Consider the following 10,557-nt stretch of genomic DNA (forward strand, 5'->3'; position numbering starts at 1 on the left):
GTAGGGGTGACACAGATTAAGATATAGTGCATACACAAATCCTTTGTCAAATGGCAAAATAATTCCAGGAAATATCCTACATTCTTAAGAAAAGTGAGAGAAGGGATGGGTTGGTTGGATTGAGTGAGAATGTTGAAAGGGGTGACATCGATCAAGACATGTGGTATTCATAAACTGCTTTGTCGAATGCCACTAATAAAATATTTTTTAAAAGAAAAAGGTAAAAAGAGAGGAATGGTCACATTTGTCCAGTAAACAGGAAAAACTTTTCTAAAAGATAAATATCACATAAAACATGTGTAAAGCCCCAGAGTTGAAGCATCTCTAGGCCATTTCATAAGGGTCCATGAATGAAATACATAACAAGTTAAAATATAGTCATACTTATATAGGTTTCAAAAATCATGAAGGAAAAGAACTGACAGAATTCAAAGGTGAATTATGTGGCTTAATAGCTTTCTATTTCAAAAATGGATAGAGTAACTAAATAGTAAGTCAGATCTGGTAAAGAAACTATTAACAACCCATCAAAAAAATCAAGGCAACTAGATCTATAGAACAATCACCAAAGACTAAAATACACATCCTTCTCAAGTCCCCTTGTCACATTCTCCAATAGATGACATGCAGGGCTTCAGAAGAAGTAATACTTCAAAATTGTTTTGAATTTTATAAATTATGTTCTGTAACTATAATAAAATCAAGTTAAAAATCCACAAATAGAAATCTGGTAAATTTCCAAATGTCTAAAAATTAAATAACATGCTTATAAACTTATGGATCAAAGAATAAATTGCAAGAAACATCTTTATTTTAAATGAACCAAGTAAGAAAAACACATAATAATTTACAGGATATAGCTCACGCCATTCTTAAGGGAGAAATGCATAGCTTTCAAAAACTATGTCAGAAAGGAGGTGAGGCATCATATCCAAAGCCTAAGTTAAAATTAGAAAAGTAGAATCAAACACAATGAAAACAATAAACATCCACAAGAAAACCTCAGTAAGGAAGAAGAAGGAATAGGAGGAGAAGGAAGAGGAGGTGGAGTCGGAGGAGGAGGGAGAGAAGGAGAGAGGCAAAGGAAAAGGAAGAAAGGAAGGGACAAAGTGAGGAAGAAAGGAAGGAGAAAGAGAGAAGGGATGATGGGAAGGAGGGAAAAGGGAAGGGAAGAAGGGAAAGCGAGAGGGAGAGAGAATGAACTGGGGCTGGAGCTATGCATGGCTCAAGTTGTAGAATGACTACCTGATAAACAATAATACATATATTATTAAAAATAGCTATATATACATACATATATGTAACATTGTGGTATGTCTATTAAAAGGAACAGTATTCTGTACTAAAAAGGAAGAGTGATACAAACTACAATATGGATATCTTAATTCAAGTCTCTATGACTACCATAGATAGGGTGGTATAAATGATGGAAACTCATTTCTCAAGGTTTCACCGATGAATTCAAGATCAGTATACTGGTGGGTGAGGTTAGAAGAAAAGTACAAAAGTACAAATTTTCATGGTTCCCAAGAAACATACCACACTATGGGGGCTCTGTGTTCAAGAATTAATCTAAATCTACTTACTTCCCAGTGACTCTCTCCTATTGGGAGTGAGGGTTTCACTACATGATTTTGAGGAGACAAGAAGTAAGTATGGATAGACTTAAATAATGTAAGTAAAGGATGCCAGATACAGCACACTATAGATTCTATGATTAAATTTTTATGAAGTGTCCAGAAAAGACAAATTAATAAAGGTAGAAAGCAGTACTGATTTGGAGCTTGTGAGAATGGGCCCCTGGCAAGAAGGGAAAGTAGATAAATTGAAAATAGTCATTAGGAAAAATTTGGGGTGATAGATATCTTCTAAAACTGCCAATGCTTGTACTTTTAAAAATTATTGAATTGCACACCTAAGATGGATTACATTTATACGAGTGTTTAAATTATTCTTCAATAAAGCTATATTTTTAACTTAAAAAAGGAGTAAATTTGAAGACACCATGGACTTTGATCTGAACTACTTTTACACATGATTCTTTTCCTTTCTCATCATCTGATTAAATCTGTTCTCAGAAGGACAAGTTTGTGGGAAATTTAAATGTGTTATTCCCTGGAGAATTTGTGAATTTTTTGCTGTCCTTGGAAGATAAACATCCAAATAACAGATGCATGAATTTCATAACTGAAGAAAACTGTGCATTTTAAAAAATATACTTTGTCAGGATAGCTTTCTTAGTTCTTGTTATTTCCTCAATAATCTCTTTCTTTCCATCTCCCTCTCCTCTCAGTTTCCCTCCCTCCCTTCTACCTCCCCCGCTTTCTCTCCCTGGTCTCTCTCTGTCTTACCTTCTTTTGGTACTGAGGGTCCAATTCAAACCTCAAGATTGTTTGTTTGCTGTTACTCTACTGCTTCAGATTGGGATGCGCCTTCAGCCCAGCCTTTTGCCAGTTATTTTGGAGTTGAAATGTCACAGCCTTTACTGCCCAGGTTGGCTTGAAACTCTAGTCTCCCCTGGATTCCAGTCTCATGAGTAGCTAGGATTTATAGGTGTGAGCCCTTGATGCCCAGCCCATAATCTCTCTTCTTAACAGATAATTCACTTTGCAAAGCTTCCACAGACTAGTTATAGGAAAACTGTGTCATTGTGAATGCTCTAGGCAAAGAAAAATAACTCTGTTAAGAATATATGTACATATGGGACTAGAGCATGGACCCACAGCCATAAGACACTGAGTTTGACCTCCAGACCTAACCAGAAAAGAGCAAATATCTCTAAGAGTTTAGGAAGAGTAACCAAAAACATATCTATATGCATATTCTGGCTTCTACATTCACAACATTCTGTTATTATATGCTGATAAGCGGTAACTCTTTAGAATTTAATAATAGATGACTGAGCTAACTGCTATTGCTTGAGTTTATGTCCCTTTCCCCAGTTGATTTGACAGAGTCAAGGCAATGTGAAATGTCTCAATGTTTCATCCATTCAATTTTTTCAAGTACCAGAAAAAAGAATCATTTTAGAAAAGCAAGAAAGTCAAGTAAGGTCAGGACATCTGCAGATAAATGATCTCATTATGTTTTTATCTTCCCAAGACTATTTCAAAACCAAAGCACACAGAAGCCACAGGTAGGTCAGAAGTTAGAAAACCATGAGACAATTTGCTATTTCATTACTAATGGTGATACCAGCTGTTTCAAATCTCCAGAATCTCTTTCCACATATTGAATGGAATTAATAACATACTCATTCTGTGATGGTGTTTGATGACAAAACAAGAAAATTAATATATAGTCAAATCTCTCCCTAATACGTCTCCAGATTCTGTATCTTTAAGTTGCATAGAGTTGAAATGATATACTCTATGTTCTCTAGGAATTAGCTGGTTCCGAGTAAGCAATTGTTCCAGGAGCAAGATCTTAAATGAATACAGAAAGTTCCAGGCATGGTAGTACACCATAGGTAGAAAGATTACAGTCTGAGTTTTGCCTGAGTAAAATGTGAGACTTTATTTAAAATAGACTAAACACAAAGAGACTTGCAGTGAGGGGCATTGATTGAATGGTAGAGCTCTTAAGCTACTCAGAAGACAGTCCCTACTACCACCACAAACATTGCAGGAAAAAAAAACAAAAACAGTAAATACAGAAGTTTTTCATTTCACTTAGTCTCCCAAGATTTGAATTTCTTTGGCTGGAAATGTAACTATGAATGGAAGTAACCTTTGATATCTCTCAAATATTTACTAGTTGTTCTTTGTAATTTAATTTAATTCTCAAGGTGATGCACAGATGGGTTCCAATTGCATATTTAAAGTAGTGAATCAGTCCATTTCTTGTCATGCTTGTTACCCCCTCCCTCATTTTCTCCCACCTGCCTTCTCCCACAACCCCCCTCTCCTGAGTTGTACAGTTAATATCCAACATAGTGTCTTGTGAGAATCGCTGTTGCATTAGTTCACCCTTTATCCTTTGTCTCACCAGTTTGATGTTCCCCTTAATACTTCCTAGTTTTTAAAGACAAAATTCTTGGCTCTGGATTATGTACTTCAAGCTTATGTCAATGAATAATAACTGTAGTTAAAACCATGGTTCTGTTCCCATGTAGAAGTATTATTTATGTCTAGAATAATTGTTTTCTTAAAAGGAGATAAGCCTAATAATCTTACAACCAAAACATTTAATGTTTTATTTATACATTTTCTCTTTAATAGAACCTGAGCAGATAAAACATTTTAGTTGTCTAGTACAGCCATGGCAACTTTAGGATGTTGGGAAAGCGTCGGACAAATACTATTCATAACAAGTAGAAGAATGAGAGCCAGTTGGATCAGATAGAATTGTTATTTATAGATAAATCACCTGAGAATAAACTAATCTTTTCTGTGGGAGAAAATTTAATATTCACTCATTAAATGATTTGCCAAATATGGTCATATGTATGTCTGTGAATAATAAAATTTATAGAGAGCAGGCACCACTAGATTATTTAAGAAATATTGTTTTCAGAATATTACCCATGGTACACAAACAATTTAAGAAATATAATTTTCATTTTATGACTTCTATTTATAATCTGGGCTCTTGAGTCTTTATTTTCTTTCTCAATTCTTATATAACTTAGTGAGTTCCCAGTAGCATTAACCTATTACAATGTTAAAGCACATTCAGATTTGATTAGAACCATGTGTGGTTGTATGGATTGTGGTCTGAAGATTCTGGGAATCACAATGATCACACTCAATCCTGGTCTTCCATATGATTTCAATTTAGATAAAAGGTGCATCTTGCAATGTGTACACCTAATAATATTGTAAGAACAAAAACTCTATGGAGTTGAAAAGGATGAATAAATAGTTTCCAGTGGGAGTAGCAAGGAAGCTTTATGTCCATACCCATCCCTGTGTATCTTTGTCTGCTTCTGATGCCATAAAAGACACCACAGACTGAGTGGTTTAAGTAACACACATTTATTTATTTTATTTTTCTCAGTTATGTATGCTGGGAAATAGAATATCAGGGAGTTAGCTGAACGGAGTACTGGTGAGGATACACTTCTTATCTTACAGCAATCATTTTGTCTGTTTCCAAACAAAGGAGGGAGGGAGGAAGAGAAAAAGAAGGAGAGAGAGAGGAAGAGAGAGAGAGAGAGATTGGAGTTAGTTCTCTGGTGTTTCCTCTTATATAAAAAGTGTCAGTCTCATTATGCCACTTCAAATCTTCATGATACAGCCTTTATTATCTAAACAGAAGAGATATCTGAACAAGGACAGGTAAAGGAATACAAAAATAAGTAAGATGGAAAAAAATGTTGAGCAGGACAAAAAGCACTTGGTCTGATAGATTCTGGTAATGAAATCTCTGAGATTCATTATCTCATGAGAATGGGTTTAGGAGGCAGAGAGGAAGAGGCTCAGTTGGAAAGTGTGCTGTAATGACATTCCACTAAGGTAAATTTATAGAATCAAGTTCTCCTCACTGTCAAAGAAGCACAGGCATCTCTAGCACACAGAGATGTCTATGGTGAGAGAGACTTTGAAATCACAAGAAGTGATGTGGAAAGGTTCAACAAGCAGTGTACTTCCAGAAAAGGGTCTCACGATGCATCAAACACTGTCTTTGTGGTGTCTGAATAACAATGCAAGGTAATCTGTAAGCTCAGGTTGTTGAAAATGGTGGTAATGTGTGTTGGCGTAGGATCATAGGATAATCCTCAGAGAACCCAGCCCAGATCCATGGTTGTGAAGTACTGAGTCAACTATTTGATACCAAATATAGAATCCTAGAATACTGATCCTTCAGAGAACCATTTAAACAGAAACTATGTTAGATTGTGGAGAAATGTACTAACTTAGAACAAGAATATATATGGATGGGCATGCTGCCCCTCAAGAACTCAAGTACTGTTACTAAAATGACTACTGCTGTATTAACATTTCATGCATAAGTTGACTAAACACTTCGTAAAGAAAAGCCCTTGGACTTGAGTAAATGTAATGGACTACACAGTCTTTAGGTCTTCCTCTAGAATATGAACTACTTGCTCAGTTTCAGCATGAACCATGTCAGCCATTTGGATTACTAAATTGTTAGGTCCATTATGTAGAGTCAGTTATTTCCTTTCATCTGGATTGTTTCATTAAAGAATATTATTTCCCTTAGGAGCCTAAACTCAAGAAGAAGAGAGAGATCAAACATCTAGATGAAGAATAATACTCCTCTCATAGGAATGCAAAGATTACTAAGAGAAAAATACAGTAAAATGTTTTTTGAAATATTAGCTTTACCCTTTTGATATTCTCATCTTTCTTTTTCGTGGAAAAGCTAATTTATCTCTGCTCCTCCATCCAGGGAAGGTCTTCCAGTCCTGGGCTTGTTTTCAAAATTTCAGGAAGGAGTTGGAGGAGATACAAAATGCTTGAGGAACATAAGATAAGAAGTCAGGTCCCCCCGCCCCCCACCTCACATTAGAAAACGATTCCTCCATGCATAAGAAACAAGAGACCAATTAAAGTAAGTGGATGAGACCAGAGTTCTGTGGACCAGAACAAAGGAAACAACCCTGTATCTTTCTTCTAATGTAGTCCCAGGACAGTGGTTCAAGGTCTCTTAAGAATGGAGGCTGGACCCAACTTTCTAAACAGAACCAGGGAAGGGTGACACAGATAAGTGGGGAATGGATGTCAAGAATGTCTAGGCATAGCGATGCAAAGGCACTCACTCTTGAAGGGATTACTGAAAAGCAATAGCAATTATTTTTTGTATATGCAAAGAAGAAGAGTTGAGAGAGCTGCCCAGATCTAGAGGAACAAGTAAGGGAGGACAAAAGGTCATCACACTGATGAGCCGATTAATGAAGTCTAGAGAGCAGCTTTGTCCTAGGCTTGGCCTACATAAAACCTTGGTCTTTATAACTTCCTATCAGATAACTTTTAAGAATCAAACTAGGAAAAGGAAAGAATCAACACTTATGCCATTCTAGCAAAATACATGCCTGAAATTCTGTTAGATGTATAAAACATAAGAATTAAAATTCTTCTGCTGATGAATATGAAGCTTCAGATTTATATTGGCTAAACTGCCACATGTTGCTAGCTGTTAATTTCATACATTTATGCCTAGATATAGGTATTGGGCACCAAGCTGCCTTATGCATCAAAATATTTCTTTTAGTACTTAATGGCCACTCCAGATAGAGTAGTATCTAGACTACTTCTTTGCTGTAGATACATCTTTGAAAGAAATGAAAGATGTTTCTGATCTCATAGATATCATGTTTAGTGCAGTTGATGGATAATATTCCAAAAAACAAATCTATGACATGATGTGGGGTGATAAGTGCAGTAAAAATATGAATCAAGGCAAATACATAACTAGATTTTTCCATGCTCAATGAAGTTATTGAATTGCTTTGACTGGAAGCCATATTCTTTGAAGCATTGACAATACTTTTCATATATTAAGAACATTTTTATTTATTTATTTTTTTTGGCCAGTCCTGGGCCTTGGACTCAGGGTCTGAGCACCTTCCCTGGCTTCTTCCCGCTCAAGGCTAGCACTCTGCCACCTGAGCCACAGCGCCCCTTCTGGCCGTTTTCCATATATGTGGTGCTGGGGAATTGAACCAAGAGCTTCATGTGTAAGAGGCAAGTACTCTTGCCACTAGGCCATATTCCCAGTCCAAGAACATTTTTTCTTAAGAAAGCAAATAGATAAATGAATAAATGCAAATATGTTTGCTATATTCATTACAAAGAAGAATTAGCCACTCTATTTAAAAGACTAAGAATAAAGGTGGAAAGAAATCATCATCCACAACAAAAACAAAAGCTATTTTTTATTTTAAATTCAAATATATCTGATTTCACCCTAGGGAAATGTTATAGCATCAATGAATAAAAGAGCGTAGGCTTCCTACTTTAGATCTTTCTAACCATGTTGACTTGGGAAAGTTACTTAATCTTTACTATTTTTTTTTCCTTTATCTACTTTGTTGAGCCTCAATTTTCTTTTTGTAAAAGGGCAGGAGGAACTCCAATCTCACTGTGTTCTTCTTGGGAAGGTATGTTTAGAATTATTATGGTAATGTAAGTGCTCAACAAATGACAATTTTAGGTTACAAAAAGAAATAGAATGGAAATGAAAGATACTGAAAATATATCATTGTTCTATGAACCATGTGAAACATGGAATATTTTGAAATAATTAGACAATGCTCTTGGTGTTTTATTTAGAAAACTACACATTTATATTTGTATTTTCTCTTTCTTTCCGACAATACAGTCAGTCTGTTCCCTGAAGTTCTATTCAGGCACCTGCCACGCCTGCCATAATCCCCAACAAATCTCTGCCTCCACTCACTACTTTGGAGTATTGCAATTGGCATTCTCTGCCCCTTTTCATTTCTTGTAACTTTCTCTCTAAATCTCCTTTATTCTAGCCAGGTTAGTTTAAGATTCTTAAAAGATCACTAGCAAATTGCATCTTTCTAGTGACCCTAAAAACAGCTTTCCTTCCCAGGAATTGTATAATGAATGCCTGGCTTTTAAGATTTATAACATATGATCCTCTCCTCATCTTCAGTAGTATTGGTGTTCTCTTTCATAGCATGATTTCCTTCATTACAATCATTTACTGCACTGCAGTGCAAGCATGTTCACAGAACTGCTCTCCAACCATGAGTTCTTTGACTCTTTAAAGGATGAGACCATGAAACTGGTGTGTGTGTGTGTGTGTGTGTGTGTGTGTGTGTGCCAACACTGAAGCTTGAGCTCAAGACCTAGTCACCAGTCACCATCCCTTAGCTTTTTCACTTGAGACTTGCAATCTGCCACTTTAACCACAGCCCCATTTCCACATTTTTGGTGATTAATTGGAAATAAGAGTTCCATGGCCTTTTCTGTCTGGACTAGCTTCTCACAGAGGTCCTCAGACCTCAGTCTCCTGAATAACTAGGATTATAAGAATAAGCTTGGCTTACATAAACTTTGGCCTATATAATGTCCTATCAGATAACTTTTAAGAATCAAACTAGGAAAAGGAAAGAATCAACACTTATGCCATTCTAGCAAAATACATGCCTGAAATTCTGTTAGATGTACAAAACACAAGAATTAAAATTCTTTTGCAGATGAATATGAAGCTTCAGATTTATATTGGCTAAACTGCCACATGTTGCTAGCTGTTAATTTCATACATTTATGTCTAGATATACGTATTGGGCGCCAAGCTGCCTTATGCATCAAAATATTTCTTTTAGTACTTAATGGCCACTCCAGATAGAGTACTATCTAGACTACTTCTTTGCTGTAGAAACGAAAGATGTTTCTGATCTCATAGATACCATGCTTAGTGCAGTTATGTACTCCCTCAACTACAGTGCTTGATGCAATTTTGGGGTTCAAATATTTTGATCAACAAATGAAAAACAAAGCCATCATCATCATCCTCATGTTATATACAGAGAACACCTTAGTCCTTTGTCTAGCATTATGGTAGCAGTTTTAAATGTTTTAAGATATGCATTTTATATTCTCATGAAGATTGAGGCTAGGAGTCTCAATTAAATAACCCAAGGCAAATATTTAGTACAGGAAGTTATAAGGTCAAACCAAAAAGAATGTCAGTGGAAAGAGATTTTTTTTTTAGCAGATAAAAGCTTTTTTTCTTTTCCAAGCATAGCAGTATATTCAATTTTATGATGAATAATATGGCCACATTTTTTGTTTTGTTTTTGTGGGCCCTGGGGCTTGAACTCAGGCCCTGTCCCCTGTCCCTGAGTTTGTATACTCAAGGCTAGCACTCTACTGCTTTTAGCCACAGCTCCACTTCCAGTTTTCTGGTGGATAATTGGTGACAAGTTTCACAGACTTTCTTGTCCAGCTGGCTTCTAACTGTGATCCTCTGATCTCAACCTCCTTAGTAGCTGGGATTACAGGTGTAAGCCACAAGGGTCCAGCTACCTAGCCACATTTTTACTGCCTCTGTTTAATACCAGCTATGTCCTTGGAAACCTGAAGAGTCATTATAGAAAGACAAAGATACAGAAGATGAGAGGGCTTTGTCACCTTTAAGCCATCTCTATTTACTCTAGATTTATAGCCATCTCTTACCTCACAACAACTAAATTCTGAATCAAAGACATTGTTTTGGTAAGTTCCTTCCTGGAGATCATCTGAAATATAATCTTCAGAAAGCCAAAGTTTTCCCATAACAGTGCCCTGAGAAAGAAGTTGGATTTCTTCTCCTAAACTATTCAAAGCCAGCAATTAATTTGTCTATGAATGGATTCCAACCGCAAAGGTTGTAATGACATTAGAAGAAACCAGACTGGCTACAGGCATAAATAGTTCCTTCACCATGGAATGAAACGTGCTTGCAGAGAGAGCTGGGGACTGGTGGGAATGGTTATTGAGTCCCCACAGGCTTGGGACTTGCATTTCCCTAGGGAGCACTGCTTTTTAAGGTGCCACAGGGATCAGTTGATGAGCCCAGTTTGAGGTCCTCAGGTCACATCTGAAAGAGGAAATTTTCATGGGAAAAATTATGTGA

The sequence above is a fragment of the Perognathus longimembris genome, chromosome 11 (genome assembly GCF_023159225.1).
Source record: "Perognathus longimembris pacificus isolate PPM17 chromosome 11, ASM2315922v1, whole genome shotgun sequence".
Lineage (NCBI taxonomy): Eukaryota > Metazoa > Chordata > Mammalia > Rodentia > Heteromyidae > Perognathus > Perognathus longimembris.